General features: G+C 35.3%; 1 long non-coding RNA gene across 1 annotated transcript; it reads left to right on the forward strand.

The window, feature by feature from the left end:
• The first annotated feature begins 387 nt into the window (after window positions 1–387).
• Window positions 388–13,352, forward strand: LOC116533882. Its single transcript, XR_004261493.1, has 3 exons — window positions 388–398; window positions 3,116–3,128; window positions 13,197–13,352. It is a non-coding gene; the product is annotated as an uncharacterized LOC116533882 (long non-coding RNA).
• Window positions 13,353–20,144: the final 6,792 nt, after the last annotated feature.

Below are 20,144 nucleotides of genomic sequence, written 5' to 3' on the forward strand. Positions count from 1 at the left end.
GTTTACATTCTCACAAGTACACTATGTGTTCCTATTCTACTATATGCTTTCCAATATTTGAAATTATAAATCATCTAAACTTTTCTGCAGATCATGGATATAAAATGAGAACTTACTTTGTTTTTATTCGTATTTTCTTAACTACTAATAATATTAAGCATCTTTTCATATGGATATTGCCTATTCTTATTTTTTCTTTTGTCAAATGCCTCTTATATTTTCCCGTTTTTATAATGAATTGTTTGCTCTTACATATTGCTTTCTGGGAATTATTTACATATTCTGGAGATGAGATTTTCTTAGTCATGTATTTTAAAAATATCTTTTCCTAATCTAATGGACGGTTTATCTTTACTTCTTTTGTTGTCTTTCAGTGATTGGAAGTTCTTCATTTTATTGTATTTGAATATATAAATCCTTTTCTTTTATGCTTTATTTAAGAAATTTTTCCCACTCTGTGTTCTCCTATGCTTCCAGTAAATTTTTAAAATATTCACAAGTAAGTTTTAATGTATATAGAAATAATTTGTTTGTGTGTGTATGTGTGTGTGTGTTTGTGTGTGTGTGTGTGTGTATGAGAGAGAGGGAGAAAAGGAAAACAAGGTTCAGCAAGGCTCAAGTTTTATTTACCTTTTATAGACAGAAAATTGCCCTAGCCCTATTTGTGAATAGTTCATTCTTTCCCAAATGACCAAGAATTCTATTTGTATCATATATGTCAAATAGCCATACACACATAGGTCTATTTCTGGGCCTACCTTCTACTTGGTTCCATTGGTTTATTTTTCTATACCATTATTAAATTTTCTTCATAATGAGAAAATAAGACACTTTCTTCTTCCTCTTCCTTAATCTTCTTTATGAATATTTTAGCTATTTCAGATTCTTTGTACTTGCACATACTTTTGAAAATAGTGTGTCAAATTCCAGGAAAAACTCTTTTGGAAATTTGATCAGAATTCTATTGAATGTATTAACCTATTTGGGAATAATGACGTATTTTTGAGTCTTTCTATTCATAAACATGTTATATATTTTTATTTATACAGATCTTAATTTCTTTCAACTGAATGTTTTTTAAAATTCCTATTTATATTTCTGACTATCATACATTTTGGTTCTTATTGTAAAGAGTACATTTGTTTAAATTAAATTTAATAACTATTATTTATAGTTATACAGAAATTCAATTGGCTTTACTATATTATCCTTATATCAGAAAATCTTACTCTACTCTTCATTATTCTAATAATCGGTCTATAGAAAACTGAGGTTGTTTATAGAGATAATTATCTCATCTTCAAATAATCAAAGTTTTCTTTCTTCTTTCCCAATTCTTAGGCTTTATTTTTCTTGTTTTGTTATGTTAGATAAGGCCTCCAGTATAATAAAATGAAATGATTATAGTGTACATTGATGACATATTCCTGATTTTAAAGAGAAAGCTTAACAATTAGTAAAGTTGGTTTGCTAATCTACTTAGGACTTTTGCATTTATGTTCAAGAGTGAAGGTGGTATTTAATAGTCTATTATTCCTTACTTGATTTTCATGCTAACATTATACCACCCTCATCAATTAAGTTGGGTCTCTTTTTCTCTTCTTTGTAAGGCATTGTTACAAAATACATTATTTTTTGTGTGTTTGATAGAACTCACTTATAAAATAATCTGAGCCCAATGTTATATTTGTAGGAAGAATTTTTATTGTTATTTGTACATTAATGTTTTATTTTTCTTCTTCAGTTAGTTATGGTTATTCATATTTTACTGACACTATTTCATCTTAATCAAGTTTTCAAATTTATTGGCATAAACTTTTCCATAACATTCTTTCTAATCTCTTTAATGTCTGGTTCATACGTAGCTAGATTCTCTTTTTATTACTAATATTATTGTATGTTATCTTATCTTTTAAAAATGGATTGGTCTTTCTAAACTTTGCCAATGCAATAATCTCACCAAATAACTTTGTTGATTCTCTCTATGTACATATTTTTTCTGTTTCTTTAACCCCTGCTCTTATCTTTAATACTGTGCTTCTGATTTTTATGGAGGTATGGTTCATTTTATAAACCTTTTTAGTTAATTAATAAATTATCAGATTTATTCTCATCTAATATAAATACTTGAGTATCTATTTCCCTGGAATAATACTACTATAATTCTCAGGTATAGATAGATTGTATTTTTATTATTCTTTGATGTTTGATATTTTCTAGTTTTAATTTTAATTTTTTTGACCTATGAATTATGAAGAAGTGTATTTTAAATTTTTCAACTTTCTACAGTGCCTTTTTAAAAACAGAGTATGTTTTCTAACATATTTGAATATCTGAATTTTGTTTTGCTCACCTTATTATATAGTACAATGGCAATTTTTGCAAATGTTCTGTGTATACTTTAAAAAAATGTATTTTGCAGTTTTGAGGTTTGGTTAATTTAATATACCTCTCTCTATGTTTATACATAATTTATCATTGTATTTTTTACATTATATCGATCCTTATCAGTTTCCTTTTTGATCTATCAAGTATTGAAGAAGATATATTAATTTTCTAATATTCTGGTAGATTTATCGATTTTTTCTTCTTTTATATATTTTAAAAATATGTCATAGAGTATATATGGATTTTGAATTATATCTTATTGAGACAGTGAATGTTTTATTAGTAGTATACAACTTAAGGAAGATACTTGTAAGTCTAGAAAACTGTTATGTGTTATTTCTTACATACATGCAAAATATTATATATCACATATCAATGAAAACAACTGAAGGTGGAAACAATCCCAAATCCTTCAGAATAAATGAACAAAAAAATTCCAAGCAGAGAGACTGTTCTGGTTAATGAGTCACAGAGAACTTTCATCACACAGGATTAATATTAAAGCATAGTTTCATAGTTTAAGGGGCAGTGTTTTTCTTTTCTGGGAAGGCTGTAACATAATAGTAAATCTTATATTCAATGATATATCAGATTAGGTGGCATAAAATAGCTGGGAATTTTAATCCATCCTGCCCATCTTTGCCCTTTTTTCTGGAAATTTTAGTCTTTTATTATTTGTTCAAAATAAGTTTATTTGTAGTTGTGATTTGGCCCACTTATGCCATAGTTTTACCCATTCAGTATTTTAGTTCTCTCCTATTTGTTTAACCCAGAAATTAGGTATTATTAGATATTAGATATTTGGGGTCAAGTTTACTCACATTTCCATTTGTTGTTCACCAGACCTTGCATCTCATATTTTCCTTTTTGAATTAAGGTCAGTAGTTCAAATGCATATGCTTTAGAGGTTCCCTTAGCAATATACATTAGTATTAAAATTTAGTTTTGTCTATATAAAATTGTCTTCATATCACTCTCAAACTTGGAAAAACATTTCACTGGGAATACAACTCTAGAGTGATAATTATTTTCTCTCAGCATTTAAAGATACTATTCCTTTGTCTTTTAGCCTATTTGCTATTGTGTAGTATTAGTGGTTAGTTGTAATCCTTATTCCTTTTGTTTTCTTTTCTTTCTTTCTTTTTTAGAGGTGTTTTTGCCTAGGCTGGAGTACAATGGCACAATCTTGGCTCACTGCAGCCTCTACCTCCAGGGTTCAAGTGATTCTTCTGCCTCAGCCTCCCAAGTAGCTGGGAATACAAGCATGTGCCACCACGCCTGGCTAATTTTTGTATTTGTAGTAGAGACAGGGTTTCACCATGTTGGCCAGGCTGGTCTCAGACTCCTGGCCTCAGGTGATCTGCCCACCTCAGCTTCCCAAAGTGCTGGGATTACAGGCGTAAACCATCATGCCAGCCTTCTTATTCTTTTAATCTGTTATTTTTTGGATGTTTTTAAGATCTCTTTGTTTTTGTTATTTTGTTTTTGTAAATTGCATTCTACAATTTTATGTTACAACAAAAAATGTGTATATTCTCCTTGGAATTTACTGGGCTTCTTTAACCTGATTCTGTTACCTTTTAATTTTGGATATTCTCAGCTGTGGTGTTTTTGAATATTGCCTCCCTACCATTCTCTATTCTCTTATTCTGAAACTCCAATGAGATATGTACCAGAACAATTTACTATACCCCAATAAAAGTTAACGTCTCTTTCATACTTCCCATCTCTTTGATTCTTTATAGTACATTCTGCATAATCTTCCATTCTACCTTCCTGTTTCTGAATTCCATTTTTACTTGTGTCTAATTTGCTATTTAACACATTCATTGAATTCTAAACAAATTCACTGAATTTAATACATTCTGAATGCCTAACATATGTTCCAAACTTTTTTGCTTTTCTGTGTTACTCCAGGCAGCTAAACCACTAGAGTGCCAGAAATGGAAGACAGATGTTTAGGAGAATTTCTACGATCATATTGAAAGAATTTCCTAACTCATAACTAAAGGACTAACAAGAGCTGAGAATAAGTCTGGGAGGGGAGTTTACCTTGAGAGATTTCTTATGTAACAGGGGATTGGTCTGGAATAAAGGGAGCCCTGAGAATTGAAAGGAAGTTGTATAAGAAAATCAGAAGGCTAAACAGAGAATTCTGAAACTTTCCATTTTCTGAGCTTTCCCTGCTTAAGGATGTAGCTCTTCTTCTACCCCTTCTCGTGTTGCCTCTTTTTTGCCTAACTAGCCATTTCCTTTTCTAGCTTCAGCTATTTTTCCCTTACCTGAGGTCATTACTTTCAAAAGGAAGCTGGTTTTTATTTTTTCAAGATTTATTACACTTCTATCACAACATGGTCTTGGGAGTCAAATTCAAATTATGCCCTGGAGGAGAACACACTAAGTTTGCAGATCTGTTTTAATATATATTAGGAACTGTCTCAGGAGTATGTATAAAAATGAAATTTTAGGGTATTCTACTAAGCAAGGAAGAACATTAGATCAATTTGAATTTGGCAATTTCAATTAGAATCTGGAAAACTCAGATTCTAATAGGATCTGAAGTGGACTAATACAGGTTTCATTCAACATTGACCTACAAATAAAAATGAGATTTGAGAAATGAATAAAAATGTAAAATAAGATGGTAAGAATAATGTTCATATACATTTGCCTTTTAGAGAGAGTAATTATTAGAATGTATTTTAAAAATTCAATTTATATGCTATTTATAGAAGACACAACTTAAAACACAAGGACACAGAAAAGCTGGAGAAATACACGTTATCAGTGAGTTGGAGGCAATTTCTACCATATTTGGTGTCCTGCTTTGACCTTTGTACCAGGTGGCCTAAAAAGCTGCCAGCTTTCAGTGGTGCCCAGAGCAAGAGAAAACCCTCCACTAGCTAGCCTGCCATACAGATAAGGCTCTACAACCAGGTCTTTCTGACCCAGCAGGTACCATGATGTTAGAAGTCTCTGATTAATCATGATGTCATATAGACTGTAGCAAGCTCTATAGGGGAATCAATATCCCTTGAAGTTCTGAAGCAAAGCCAATGTTTTTATGGCAAGTAACTGTACTTCTTTTGAGAAAGAGTTTCTGGCTTGCTACTGGGCTTGGGTGTTAATAGAATGCTTGAACACAGTATATCAGAGGAGTGTATGACTCAAACTGACCATCATGAATTAGGTACTGCCAGATCTTGTATATATTTATCATGAATTTAGACATGCTCAACATCATTTTTATCATTTATATAATAAGAATGTTTTTCAAACTGTTTTGACTGATATCCTCTGTAAGAAATATTATCCTCTTTACCGCCCCCCACATAAATATTCATATGCGTACGTTTATTTTATTTTATTTTATTTTATTTTATTTTATTTTATTTATTGAGACTGAGCCTCACTCTGTCACTCAGGTTGGAGTTTAATGGCACAATCTTGGCTCACTGCAACCTTTGGCTTCCAGGTTCAAGCAATTCTCCCACCTCAGCCTCCTGAGTAGCTGGGATTACAGTTGCCTACCACCGTGCCTAGCTATAGATATATTTTTTGTGGTTTTAGTAGAGACGGGGTTTCACCATATTGGCCAGGCTGGTCTCGAACTCCTGACCTCATGATCTGCCCACCTTCTCAAATGCTGGGATTATGGGCTGGAGCCACTGTGCCTGGCCATATACATACATTTAAAAAGATGTTTTGAGAAACAAAATATACTTTTACTCCGTCTCATGCAGTGTGAACATTTTTATTCTACTTTTATTCTATTAAACTTCCAAAGTCTGATTGCTACCTACTAAATTTATTTCAATACCCACTAAAGGGTGACATACAGTTAGAAATGGCATCTCAAACACCTGGTCTTGAAGACACAAGCAAATTGTTGAAATCTCAGTGGGTGTGCATGTGCCTCACTGCCAGAGTCTCATTCACTCTGCACCTGTGACTCCCAAGAAAGTCCCCTGTGACCAATTGATGGAGAAGAAAAAATTGAGCTGAGAACAATAATTCTGCATGTAATGTCAAGAATCAAGCATGTTAATGAATTTCTAAAGTAGGTAAGAATTTTCTAGTTCTTTTTACCGTAATATCAGCCCTAGTCAGAAGGAGCTATACCTTGATGAATTCTATCATCATTTGTTGTCATCTTAAAGTAATTCCACTTTGTTAGAACTACAAACAGGAATAATAACTTTTTTCTAAGTAAATTACCTAGTTTTAGAGATGTCAGTTTATGTAATTAGCATTATATATATGTAATCCTTGATACCAAAAATTTTATCAATGGAGGGGTCTTTAGAAATCGCTTTTTAAAAATTCTCATTTCATTAATGAGAAAACTAAGGTTTTTGGAGAAAAATTTACTAAGGTCACAAAGTATTGAGTAATAGAGCCAAGTCTGCAATTCAGGTCTTATACCTTAAGTAGAATTCTTATATGCTCTTTGTTTTAGTATTTCAAATAAGGAAACTTTTTGTTTGCAATCTATGCTTAATGGTGGATAAAAACAAGCACTTAGTTTCATGAAATTTCTCTAAAGGATTAATAAATTTGTCAGAAGCTGATTCTAATGAGCTTTATAGCCTGTTCAATTATTACTCATGTCTAGAAAAACAAAAATATCCCTGGTACAGGTATGTTCTTCTATACAACCTATTTCATTTAATGACTAAAATACTAAGCACAAATAGTTTTCGGAATATAACTTGAAATATACCTTTTCTAAGTACAGCAGCATGGGAAAATGTGCAAAATAAGTTGGCTTTTATTATTATTACCTTTGTTTTGTAAAGTATACTTTGGAAGCCAAATGTAGCATCTCTACCCAAATTATTTTATGCATAATAAGATTTAAAATACTTTAAAAGGAAGAGTTCTCTAACAGTATCACTATTTAGCATAGTCCATCCACCTTATAAATTGCTAGTCTCAGTAAAATTAACAACAAAGTAAAACTGAAAATTGTGCCCCCTTTGTCAGAGTGGAACTCATATGTATGCTCTGTGGAGTTAGATACAAAGGTACTTCATCTTACTGAAAAGTAAGTAATTTGCTTTTATTTATTAATGAAAATACGTCTCAAAAAAATTAAGAGTAAGTAATTTTCTTTTATTTATTAATAAAAATACTTCTCAAAAGAATTAAGATACCCTCAAGGATGTAAAGGAAGGCTACCTAAAGACACTTTCAACGGTCTATATAAGGAGGGCTTTATGCCGAGAGTGGAAGACTTAAAGTATTTTATAACTTTTTAATACTTTTATAAGTTTGGTCTTTGTCACCTATTAGATTTATAGACAGGCTCATTCTCTCAATCAGCTTTGGTCTCTGTGATACAAACGGCAGTCACCAATTTTACTTTTATTGCTTGATGCCAACCACTGTTTGCTATTTTCTTTTTTTAAATAATTCTTTATAAATGTGTACTTTATTTTGCAATACTAGAGTTTCCACCACTATTGGAATCATTCTCCTAAAAGTTAAAGCTGTATCTGGCAAACCAAGAAACCCAGACATTCTTTTATACAAAACAAATCCAATAACACTTGGTAGTGCCACTATAGCCATAAAAATCTACATTTTCCAGCATGTTTAAGGCCAAAAGAATTGGGATTGGATGACATGATATTTATCAGAATCGTCAAGTTCGTAGTTACTATGACAGGTATTGGGCATTCAGCTAAGATCTTTGAGGACATCAGCTCAATTAATCCTCAACAACATCGTGTTATGAGAAAGGTGTCATTTAGTGTTTCATCCTCATTTTTGTAGATAAGAAAGCTGAGGCATAGACAAATGTATTTTGTCACCCAAGGCATAGTTGCTAATAAAAGGAGAAACAAGGCCGTGACTCCGGTGTAACTGCAACTAGAGAATAATGTATATGCATTTACATAAATAAAAATTAGTCAGAATGTCTTAGTCTGTTCTGTCTGCTATAACAAAATTACCATAAGCTGGGGGATTTATAAGCAACACACATTTATTTTTCACAGTTCTGGAGGCTGGGAAGTCCAAAATCATTGTGCCACCAGATTTGGTGTCTGATGAGGGCCTATTCCTTATAGATAGTGACTTCTACCTGTGTCCTCACATGGCAGAGGGAAAAACAGGCCCCTTGGGCTTCTTTTATAAGAGTACTAATCCCATTAATGAGGGCTCTGCCCTTATGATCTAATTACCTCACAAAGATTTACCTCTTAATCCCATCACTTTGGGCATTAGTATTTCAACATATAAATTTTGGCAAAAGGACAAACATTCAAACCATAGCACAGGATATATAAAATAAATTCAGTAAAGCTTCTTTATTCTTTTTAGTAATTTTCTATTAATAAAAATACTTCTCAAAAATAACAAAGGCTACTTTAATGCCATATGCTCAAATATGAACAAATATTTGGTAGTTCTTAGTTGTAAAGGATGGGCCTTTTCAAACTGAGAATGACTACTTATTAATTACAAAATAATTGCAGGTAAGAGTTAAAGAAGGAATCACAAAATTAAATAGTAGCCAGTTAGATAACATAAGTTAGTGATTCAGAAAGGTTAAGGATAGTGATTACTGAAGAGCATAGCCTAATGCAATGGTTCTTACAGTGTGATCCCAAGATCTGCAGCATCAGCAACACCTGAGAACTGCTTAGAACTGTTCATTCTTGGCGATCATTAAAAAATCTGGCAATAGCAGATGCTGGAGAGGAGGTGAAGAAATAGGAACACTTTTACACTGTTGGTGGGAGTGTAAATTAGTTCAACCACTGTGAAAGAAAGTGTGGCAATTCCTCAAGATCTAGAAATAGAAATTCCATTTGATACAGCAATCCCACTACTGGGTATATGCCCAAAGGACTATAAATCATTCTCTTATAAGGACACATGCACACGAATGTTCATTGCAGTACTGTTTACAATAGCAAAGACTTGGAACCAACCCAAATGCCCATGGATGACAGACTGGATAGGGAATATGTTGCACATATACACCATGGAATACTATGTAGCCATAAAAAATGAGTTTGTGTCTTTTGTAGAGACATGGATAAACCTGGAAATCATCATTCTCAGCAAACAGACATATGAACAGAAAATCAAACACTGCATGTTCTCACTCATAGGTGGGTGTTGAACAATGAGAACACATGGACACGGGGAGGGGAGCACCACACACTGGGGTCTGTTGGGGGGAACTAAGGGAGGGACAGTGGTGGGTGGGGAGTTGGGGAGGGATAACGTGGGGAGAAATGCCAGATATAGGTGATGGGGAGGAAGGCAACAAGCCACATTGCCATGTATGTACCTATGCAACAATCTTGCATGTTCTCCATATGTACCCAAAACCTAAAATGCAATAAAATGTATATTAGAAAAAATAATAAGCAAAAAAAAAAAAGTGCTGTTCATTCTTTACTTCCATCCCAGATCTACTGAATCAGATACTCTGAGGATGAGACCAAGAAATCCATCTTTAACTGGCCCTCCAGGTATTTGTCTCAAAGCAATGGGCTTGGCTCTATGGATTCTAATCATCAGTTGCCAGGGAAGCCTACAGACCACTTTGTAAAGCTTTCTAAATTTTCGATATATGCCAGAAATGTCATATTTTATTGTGAGTTTTGAAGATCCCATTTACTTATTTTCTACTAGAAAGAATTACTAAAGAGAATTCTGATGCCATTTTAATTCTCATTCCTTAGAAATACCCTTTGTATTTTCCTCTAAAATATTTTAGAATTTTTTCTCTTCCCCATCCTCACAGTGTAATGGACAGGAGACTGACTGAGAATTTTGTGTAAAAGGATGATGTATGTCAAAAATTTAAGATACCCTCGAGGATATACAGGAAGGCTACCTGATGACCCTTTCAATGGTCTATATAAGGAGGGCTTTATGCTGAGAGTGGAAGACTTAAAGTATTTTATAACTTGTTAATACTTTTGTATGTTTTCATTTTATTTATTATTTATTTTTTATTATACTTTAAGTTCTGGGATACAGGTGAAGAACATTCAGGTTTGTTACATAGGTTTACATGTGCCGTGGTGGTTTGCTGCACCCATCAACCTGTCATTTACATCGGATATTTCTCCAAATGCTCTCCCTCCCCTTGCCCTCTAATCCCTGACAGGCCAAGGTGTGCAATGTTCCCCTCCCTGTGCCCATATGTTCTCATTGTTCAACTCCCACTTATGAGTGAGAACACGCAGTGTTCAGTCTTCTGTTCCTGTGATAGTTTACTGAGAATGATGGTTTCCAGCTTCATTCATGACCCTGCAAAGGACATGAACCTCATTCTTTTTTTATGGCTGCATAGTATGTCATGCTATGTATGTGCCATATTTTCTTTATCCAGTCTATCACTGATGGGCATTTGAGTTGGTTCCAAGTCTTTACTATTGTGAATAGTGCTGCGATAAATATTTGTGTGCATGTGTCTCTATAGTAAAATGATTTACAATCTTTTGGGCATACACCCAGTCATGGGATTGCTGGGTCAAATGGTATTTCTGGTTCTAGATCCTTGTGTGGAGGAATCGCCACACTGTCTTTCACAATGATTGAACAAATTTACGTTCCCACCAACAGTGTAAAAGCATTATTTCTCCACATCCTCTCTAGCATCTGTTATTTTCTGACTTTTTAATAATCACCATTCTAACTGGTGTGAGATGGTATCGTGCTTTTAATTTGCATTTCTCTAGTGACCAGTGATGATGAGCCACTTTTCATATGTTTGTTGGCCACATAAATGTCTTCTTTTGAGAAGTGTCTGTTCATATTCTCCTCCCACTTTTTGATGTTGTTTTTTTCTTGTAAATTTGTGTACATTTCTTGTAGACTATGGATATTAGCCCTCTGTCAGATGGATAGATTGCAAAATTTTTCTCCCATTCTGTAGGTTGCTTGTTCATTCTGATGATAGTTTCTTTCACTGTGCAGAAGCTCTTTAATTTGATTAGATCCCATTTGTCAATTTTGGCTTTCGTTGCCATTGGTTTTGGTGTTTTAGAAATAAACTCTTTGCCCGTGTCTATGTCCTGAATGGGCTTGGTAACTTTTCTTCTAGGGTTTTTATGGTTTTAGGTCTTATGTTTAAGTCTTTAATCCATCTTGATTTAATTTTTGTATAAGGTGTATTGAAGGGGTCCAGTTTCAGTTTTCTGCATATGGCTAGGCAGTTTTCCCAACACCATTTACTATAGGGAATCCTTTCCCTATTGTTTGTTTTTGTCAGGTTTGTCAAAGATCAGATGGTTGTAGTTGTGTGGCATTATTTTTGAGACCTCTGTTCTGTTCTATTGGTCTATAAATCTGTTTTGGTACTAGTACCATGCTGTTTTAGTTACTGTAGCCAGGTAATATAATTTAAAGTCTGGTAGTGTGATGCCTCCAGCTTTGTTCTTTTTGCTTAGGATTGTCTTAGCTATATGGACTCTTTTTTTTTTTGGTTCCATATCAAATTTAAAGTAGTTTTTTATATCCTGTGAAGAAAGTTAATGGTAGCTTGAAGGGAATAGCAATGAATCTATAAATTACTTTGAGCAGTATGGCCATTTTCATAATATTGGTCTTCCCATCCATGAGCATGGAATGTTTTTTCATTTGTTTGCGTCCTCTCGTATTTTCTTGAGCAGTGTTTTGTAGTTCTCATTGAGGAGGTCCTTTGCATCTTTGTAAGTTGTTTTTCTAGGTGTTTTATTTTCTTTGTAGCAATTGTGAATGGGAGTTCACTAATGATTTGGCTTTCTGTCTATTTTTGGCATATAGGAATGCTTGTGATTTTTGCCATTGATTTTGTATCCTGAGACTTTGCTGAAGTTACTTATCAGCTTAAGGAGATTTTGAGGTGAGATGATAGGGTTTTCTAAATATACCATCATGTCATCTGCAAACAGACAATTTGACTTCCTCTCTTCCTATTTGAATACACTTTATTTCTTTCTCTTGCCTGATTGCCTTAGCCAGAACTTTCAATACTACATTGAATAGGAGTAGTGAGAGAGGGCATCCTTGTCTTGTGCTGGTTTTCAAAGGGAATACTTCCAGTTTTTGCCTATTCGGTATAATACTAGCTGTGGGTTTGTCATAAATAGCTCTTATTACTTTGAGATATGTTCAATTAATACCAAGTTTATTGAGTATTTTTAGCATGAAATGGTGTTGAATTTTATAGAAGGCCTTTTCTGCATCTATTGAGATAATCATGTGGTTTTCATCATTGGTTCTGTTTATGTGATGTATTATCTTTATTGGTTTGAGTATGTTGAACCAACCTTGCATCCTAGCAATGAAGCCAACTTGATAGTGGTTTATTTGCATAGAGATATTTATACTATTCTCTGATGGTAGTTTGTATTTCTGTGGGATCAGTGGTGATATCTTCTTTATCATTTTCTTATTGTGTCTATTTGATTCTTCTCTCTTTTCTTCTTTATTAGTCTGGCTAGTGATCTATCTATTTTGTTAATCTTTTCAAACAACCAGCTCCTGCAATCACTGATTTTTTTTGGAGAGTTTTTTGTGTCTCTATCTCCTTCAGTTCTGCTCTGATCTTAGTTATTTCTTGTCTTCTGCTAGCTTTTGAATTGGTTTGCTCTTATTTGTCTAGTTCTTTTAATGGTAATGTTAGGGTGTCGATTTTAGATCTTTCCTGCTTTCTCCTGTGGGCATTTAGTGCTATATATTTCCCTCTAAACACTGCTTTAGCTGTGTCCCAGAGATTCTGGTATGTTACACCTTTGTTCTCATTTGTTTCAAAGAACTTATTTATTTTTGCCTTAATTTCGTTATTTACTCGGTAGTCATTCGGGAGCAGGTGGTTCAGTTTCCACGTAGTTGTGTGGCTTTGAGTGAGTTTCTTAATCTTGAGTTCTAGTTTAATTGCATTGTGATCTGAGAGACTGTTTGTTATGATTTCTGTTATTTTGCATTTGCTGAGGTATGTTTTACTTCCAATCATGTGGTCAATTTTAGAATAAGTCCGATGTGGTACTGAGAAGAATGCATATTCTGTTGATTTGGGGGGAGAGTTCTGTACCCGTCTTAGGTCCGCTTCATCCACTGAGTTCAAGTCCTGAATATCCTTGTTAATTTTCAGTCTTGTTGATCTGTCTAATATTGACAGTGGGGTGTTTTAAAGTCTCCCCCTATTATTGTGTGGGAACCTAAGTCTGTTTGTAAGTCTCTAAGAACTTCCTTTATGAATTTGGGTACTCCTGTATTGATTGCATGTATAATTAGAATAGTTAGCTCTTCTTGTTGCATTGATCCCTTTACCATTATGTAATGCCCTTTTTTGTCTCTTTTGAGCTTTGTTGGTTTAAAGTCTGTTTCATCGGAGACTACGTTGCAACTGCTGCTTGCTTTTGCTTTCATTTACTTGGTAAATCTTCCTCCATTCCTTTGAGACTATGTGTGTTTTTGCAAGTGAGATGGGTCTCTTGAATACAGCTTACCAATGGGTCTTGACTCTTTATCCAATTTACCAGTCCATGTCTTTTAATTAGGCATTTATCCCATTTGCATTTAAGGTTAATATTGCTATGTGTGAATTTGATTCTGTCATTATGATGCCAGCAATGCAGTTTCTTGATAGTGTCGATGATCTTTACATTTTGGTATGTTTTTGCAGGGGTTGGTACTAGTTTTTCTTTTCTATATTTAGTGCTTCCTTCAGGAGCTCCTGTAAGGCAGGTCTGGTGGTGACAAAATCTCTCAGCATTTGGTTGCCTGTGAAGGATGTTTCTCCTTCACTTACAAAGCTTAGTTTGGCTGGATATGAAATTCTGGGTTGAAAATTCTTTAAGAATGTTGAATATTGGCCCCCACTTTCTTCTGGCTTGTAGGGTTCCTGCAGAGAGATCCACTGTTCGTCTGATGGGCTTCCCTTTGTGGATATCCCAACCTGTCTCTCTGGCTTCCCTTAACATTTTTTCCGTCTTTTCAGCTTTGGTGAATCTGACGATTATGTGTCTTGGGGTTGCTCTTCTTGAGGAGTGTCTTTTTGGTATTGTCTGTATTTCTTGAATTTGAATGTTGGCCTGTCCTGCTAGGTTGGAGAAGCTCTCCTCGATAATATCCTAAAGCGGTGTTTCCCAGCTTGGTTCCATTCTCCTCATTGCTTTCAGGTACAGCAATCAAACATAGGTTTCCTCTTTTCACATATTCCCATATTTCTTGGAGGCTTTGTTCATTCCTTTTCGTTTTTTCCCTCTAATCTTGTCTTCACAACTTATTTCATTAAATCGGTCTTCAATCTCTGATATCCTTTTTTCCACTTGGTCAATTCAGCTATTGATACTTGTGTATGCTTCATGATGTTCTTGTACGGGGTTTTTCAGTTCAATCAGGTCATTTATGTTCTTCTCTAAACTGGTAATTTTAGTTAGCAGTTCCTGTACCCTTTTATCAAGGTTCTTAGCTTCCTTGCATTGGATTAGAACATACTCCTTTAGCTCAGAGGAGTTTGTTATTACTCACCTTTTGAAGCCTACTTCTGTCAATTCATGAAAATTGTTTTTCATCCAGTTTTTTTCCTTTGTTGATAAGGAGTTGTGATCCTTTGGAGAAGAAGCAGCATTCTGGTTTTTGGAATTTTCAGCCATTTTGCACTGGTTTCTCCTCATCTTCATGGATTTATCTACCTTTACTCTTTGATGTTGGTGACCTTCAGATGGGGTTTTTGCATGGTTGTCCTTTTTGTTGATGTTGATGCTATTCCTTTCTGTTTGTTAGTTTCCTCCTAACAGGCTCCTCTTCTGCAGGTCTGCTGGAGTTTTCCGGAGGTCCACTCCAGACCATGTTTTTCTGGGTATCACCAGCAGAGGCTGCAGAACAGCAAAGACTGCTGCTGTTCCTTCCTCTGGAAACTTTATCCCAGAGGGGCACCTGCCAGAGGCCAGCCAGAGCTCTCCTCTGTGAGATGTCTGTTGACTTATGCTGGGAGGTGTCTCCCAGTCAGGAGGCATGGGGGTCCGGGACCCACTTGAGGAGGCAATCTGTCCCTTAGCAGAGCTCAAGCGCAATGCTGGGAGATCTACTGGTCTCTTCATAGCCAGCAGGCAGGAATGTTTAAGTCTGCTGATGTTGTGCCCACAGCCGCCCGTTTCCCCAGGTGCTCTGTCCCAGGGAGATGGGAGTTTTATTATAAGCCCCTGACTAGGGCTGGTGCCTTTCTTTCAGAGATGCCCTGCCCAGAGAGGAGGAATCCACAGAGACAGTCAGGCAGCAGCGGCTTTGCTATGCTGTAATGAATTTTGCATCCAGTTTGAACTTCCCAGGGGACTTTGTTTATAGCGTGAGGAGAAGACCACCTGCTCAAGTACAGTAATGGTGGATGGTGGATGCTTCTCCCCCAAGCAAGCTTGAGCATCCCAGGTTGACTTCAGACTGCTGTGCTGGCAGCAAGAATTTCAACCCAGTGGCCCTTAACCTGTTGGGCTCCATGGGGTGGTATCCACTGAGCAAGACCACTCAGCTCCCTGGCTTCAGCCCTCTTTCCAGGGAAGTGAACAGTTGTGTTTTGCTGGCATTCCAGGTACCACTGGAGTACAAATAAACTCCTACAGCTAGCTTGATGTCTGCCCAAACAGCTGCCCAATTTTGTGCTTGAAACCGAGAGCCCTGGTGGTATAGGCACTGGGGGAAATCTCCTGGTCTGCGGGTTGTGAAGACCATGAGGCAAATGTAATATCTGGGCCAGAATGTACCATTCCTCATAGCACAACCCCTTATGGCTTCACTTGGCTAGGGGAAGGAGTTCCCCGACCCCTTGTGCTTCCCAGGTGAGGTTCTGCCTCAGTCTGCTTCTGCTTACCCTCCGTCGGCTGCACGCACTGTCTAACCAGTCCCAGTGAGATGAACTGGGTACCTGGGTTGGTAATGCAGAAATCACCCGCCTTCTGCATTAGTCTCACTGGGAGCTGCTGACCAGAGCTGTTCCTATTCCTGGCCATCTTACCAGTTCCCCAAGTTTTTATTTTATCACTAGGTTCTTTATTTTCCTGCCCTCCTTCTTTTGTATCTCTTGAGGCAAACCCTGAGGAATTTTGCTTTAATTTCTTTTTAAAAAAAATATAATTTGATCTCCTGGCTTTTCTATGTCAGTAAAAGTAAAAGCTGACATAGAAAAACCAGGAAAATTACAGGATACATGTGTAAGATGTGCAGGTTTGTTACATAGGTAGATGTTTGCCATGGTGGTTTGCTGTACCAATTAACCCATCTCTTACGCATTAAGCCCCACATGCATTAGCTATTTCTTTGCATTTTTCTCAGATCCCAAATCTAGGATTTGTAATATCATTTTATCTAGAGAGAAGTTCTTGAAATTTTAGCCTAATTTAAAACCAATTAGTAGCAGCTATGGTGAATGCACAGGCAGTTGAAGAAGGTAAGGGACACATTTCCCTTAGGTGATCTGCAAGCAGTTAAATTAATTTCCATGGTCTAATTCTTTTTGCATTTGTTGATCCTTAGATGGGCACTTCTTCAGGGCTCCCATGTGACTATTTGCGCTTCCTCCAAATGTTTCAACTGTTTTGATTTTTTTTTCTTTTCTAATTTCTTTGAACAAAAGATCTTACCTGCTTTAGTTTTTCAGGTTTCATTATCAGTCAACTGCCACTTGTTCTCTGCCTTTAGGAATTCTTCATTTCTGGTCTACTAATGGAATCATTTCTTATACATTATTCTCACTTGCAAAATCTGGGGTTAGATATATTACGGTTCTTCAGAACCAATAGGAGATATATATATATATATATACACACACACACACACACATATACACACACGCACACACACACATATGTGTATATGTGTGTGTATACATATATGTGTGTATATATATGTGTGTATATATATGTGTATACATATATGTGTGTGTATATATATGTGTATATATGTGTGTGTGTGTGTGTGTGTATGTGTGTGTGTGTGTATGTATATGGAAAGAGATTTATTATGAGGGTTTCACTCACACAGTTATGGAGGCTGAGAAGTCCCAGTATCTGCCATCTACCAGCTGGAGGCCCAGGAAAGATGGTGTAGTTCCAGTTCAAACTCAAGGGATGAGAACCAGAGAAGCCAATGGTGTAAGACCCAGTTTGAGTTTCAAGGCCTGAGAACCAGTGGATGTAGCTTAAACAGAAAGCAAATTCACCCCTCCTTTACCTCTTTGCTCTATTCGGTCCTTCAATTAATTAGACAATGCCCTGCCACATTGGTGAGGCTGATCTTTACTCAGCATATCTATTCAAATGCCAATCTCTCACAGACACACCCAAAAGTATGTTTTATCCCCTATGTGGGCATCCCTTAGCCCAGTCAAGTTGACATATAAAATTAATCCTCCTGCCTGCTATTGGAATAAAATATATCACTTAGTTTTATGGCACACCCTTATTCAAACTGGGTTCCCATTTTATAACAAAGTTTAAAGTTATTACAATGGTCTACAAGTCCCTCTTCAGTCTCGCTTCGACCCACCCCAGTGCCGGCCTCCATTCGCTTTTCTGCTCTCACTCCGTTCTGTCACATTGACCCTCTTTCTCTTTCTCGCATTTGGCAAGTATATTCCCATCTCCTAGACACTCGCAGTTACCCATCCCTCTCTCAGGAATACACTTTTCCCAGACATTCTTACAGATCAATTCCTTAATCCATTCAAGTCTCTGTTGCACGTTACCTCCTCAAAGGATTCTGCTGAGGTGACTCTATTAGAAATAGTTTCTCTGTCTCCTCCATCTTGTTTTGTCTTTCCTGATAGCTCTTACTTCCTGATAGTATGCTATATGCTTATTTGCCTAACATGTTCACTCTGTATTCAGCACATGGAATAGTACTTGGCCTTGAAGGAAGGTGATAAATACCTGTTGATTTAACAAATAAAACAATAATGTCCATTACAAAATCTGGAAAATGAATATTAAATTTTTAAGTTAAATTTTGTCATTTATTTTAGACCAAGCAACAGAAAAGGTAAACAATAAAATTATTACTGCAGGTATAGTTTATTTCTTTGCTCAAGTAATTAGTATAGCAGTAGTTAATATATTTAATAATCTGAAAATATATATAGCTAAATGATGGTTAAATAGATTGTCATTTCTGAAAGCCTCTGTGAGGATGTACAGTTTAATCATTAAACACAAGAAGGTGAAAAGACCATTACATTCCTCCCTTCTGTATAGTTTATTTTCTATTCCATTTATTATTTGTACAGCGCCTATCACCATAGCATCTATGCTTTATTAGTAAAAAGCAAGCAGGGAAGGCCAGAGTTGAAAATTCTGCTGCCTGATCTACTCATCTGAAAGCATTCTACCCAAGAGAAAGAACTTCAGACCAGATTGAGAACTCATATTCTCAGTAACCACAGACTGTCATTGACTTGTCTGAGCCTCATGTGTAAAATAAATTTTAAAATGGGTGACAAGTTACTTAGCTCTAACCATCTGTAATTCAGTAGCTCTAAATATGACTAGTTTTAAACAGATTTCTGCAATTTTTATATTAATTTTCCATTATATCACTGTAATTACTGATTATAAAAATACATTATAAAATAAATGATAAACATAAGTACCACATAAATATAAAACATACATAAGGAAACAGTACAATTTCCATTCAATGTTCTCAGCCACAGCTATCCAACATGTAAGATAAACATGTAGAAAGATCTTAAACGTAATAGTTAACGTCATGGAAACTAGAGCCATGCTAGTTAGGTTAAAATCGAGTTCAGCTATTCTCTAGGTAAATAACTTCAGTTAAGTCATTTAACTTCTTTGCAACTCCATTTTCTTATCTGCATATGAGAATACTTTACAGATTAATATGAGAATTAATTTGAGTGAAGCCCTGAGAACATTGGCTGACACTACACAGGCACTATTTAAGTGTTTCTACTACTATTATCTAATTCCAAGGGTTAATATAAGAATTACATGAGAATGCACATTTAATAGAACACAGTGTCTAGCAGAAGACATATATCAACTCAACAATACTTATTAAGGGGTTTTCTTTGTATGAGACAGTGGGCTAGACATTAGGGATGCAAGAGTGAATTACACAAAGTCCCTGCCTCCTCGTGCCTGTACTCTATTGGAGAGAGACAGAACATGTACAAATAAACAATAGAAGATACTGTTGCAGCTGGTAAAAATTTAAAATGAAAAAATAGCAAGTTTGGAAGAGAGGATGTCAGCTTTCCTATTTTGTTTAAGTTAATCAAGGAAGTCTTATCTGATAAGATTCATTTCTTCCCCCGTTTTATGATAAAGGACACAGAACTTTATAAATGTAGAGTGTCAATGCTAGTATCAAAATATTTAATTAAAATTTATTATAGTTTGAAGTAATACTAGCATTTGACATATTATTACTATTATTCTGATAAAAATTAGAATGATGACAAATGCCTCCTCTTGAAATTCACTAACACAGTTAGAAAACATGCTGTCATTTAGCTATTTCTATTCTATTTTCAGTAAAAAAAATATAGTTTATCTCATGAAGAGCATTTTTAAACATTATATATGTCATGTGAGTCTCCAGTGTTCATAATAATGATCACAACTTAAAAATGCATATTTTAAAAATTTATACAAATAGCTAAATACCTTTGGGCATTGATTAGGAATTTGAGAATTACAGAGATGTTCAAAATCATACCAGCACGTAAACCTAGGTCCTTGATTCTAAATTCAGGATTCTTCTCACTACTCTCAACAGCTCAAATA

This window comes from Sapajus apella, unplaced genomic scaffold (assembly GCF_009761245.1).
Source record: "Sapajus apella isolate SASKATOON/1434 unplaced genomic scaffold, GSC_monkey_1.0 scaffold84, whole genome shotgun sequence".
NCBI lineage: Eukaryota > Metazoa > Chordata > Mammalia > Primates > Cebidae > Sapajus > Sapajus apella.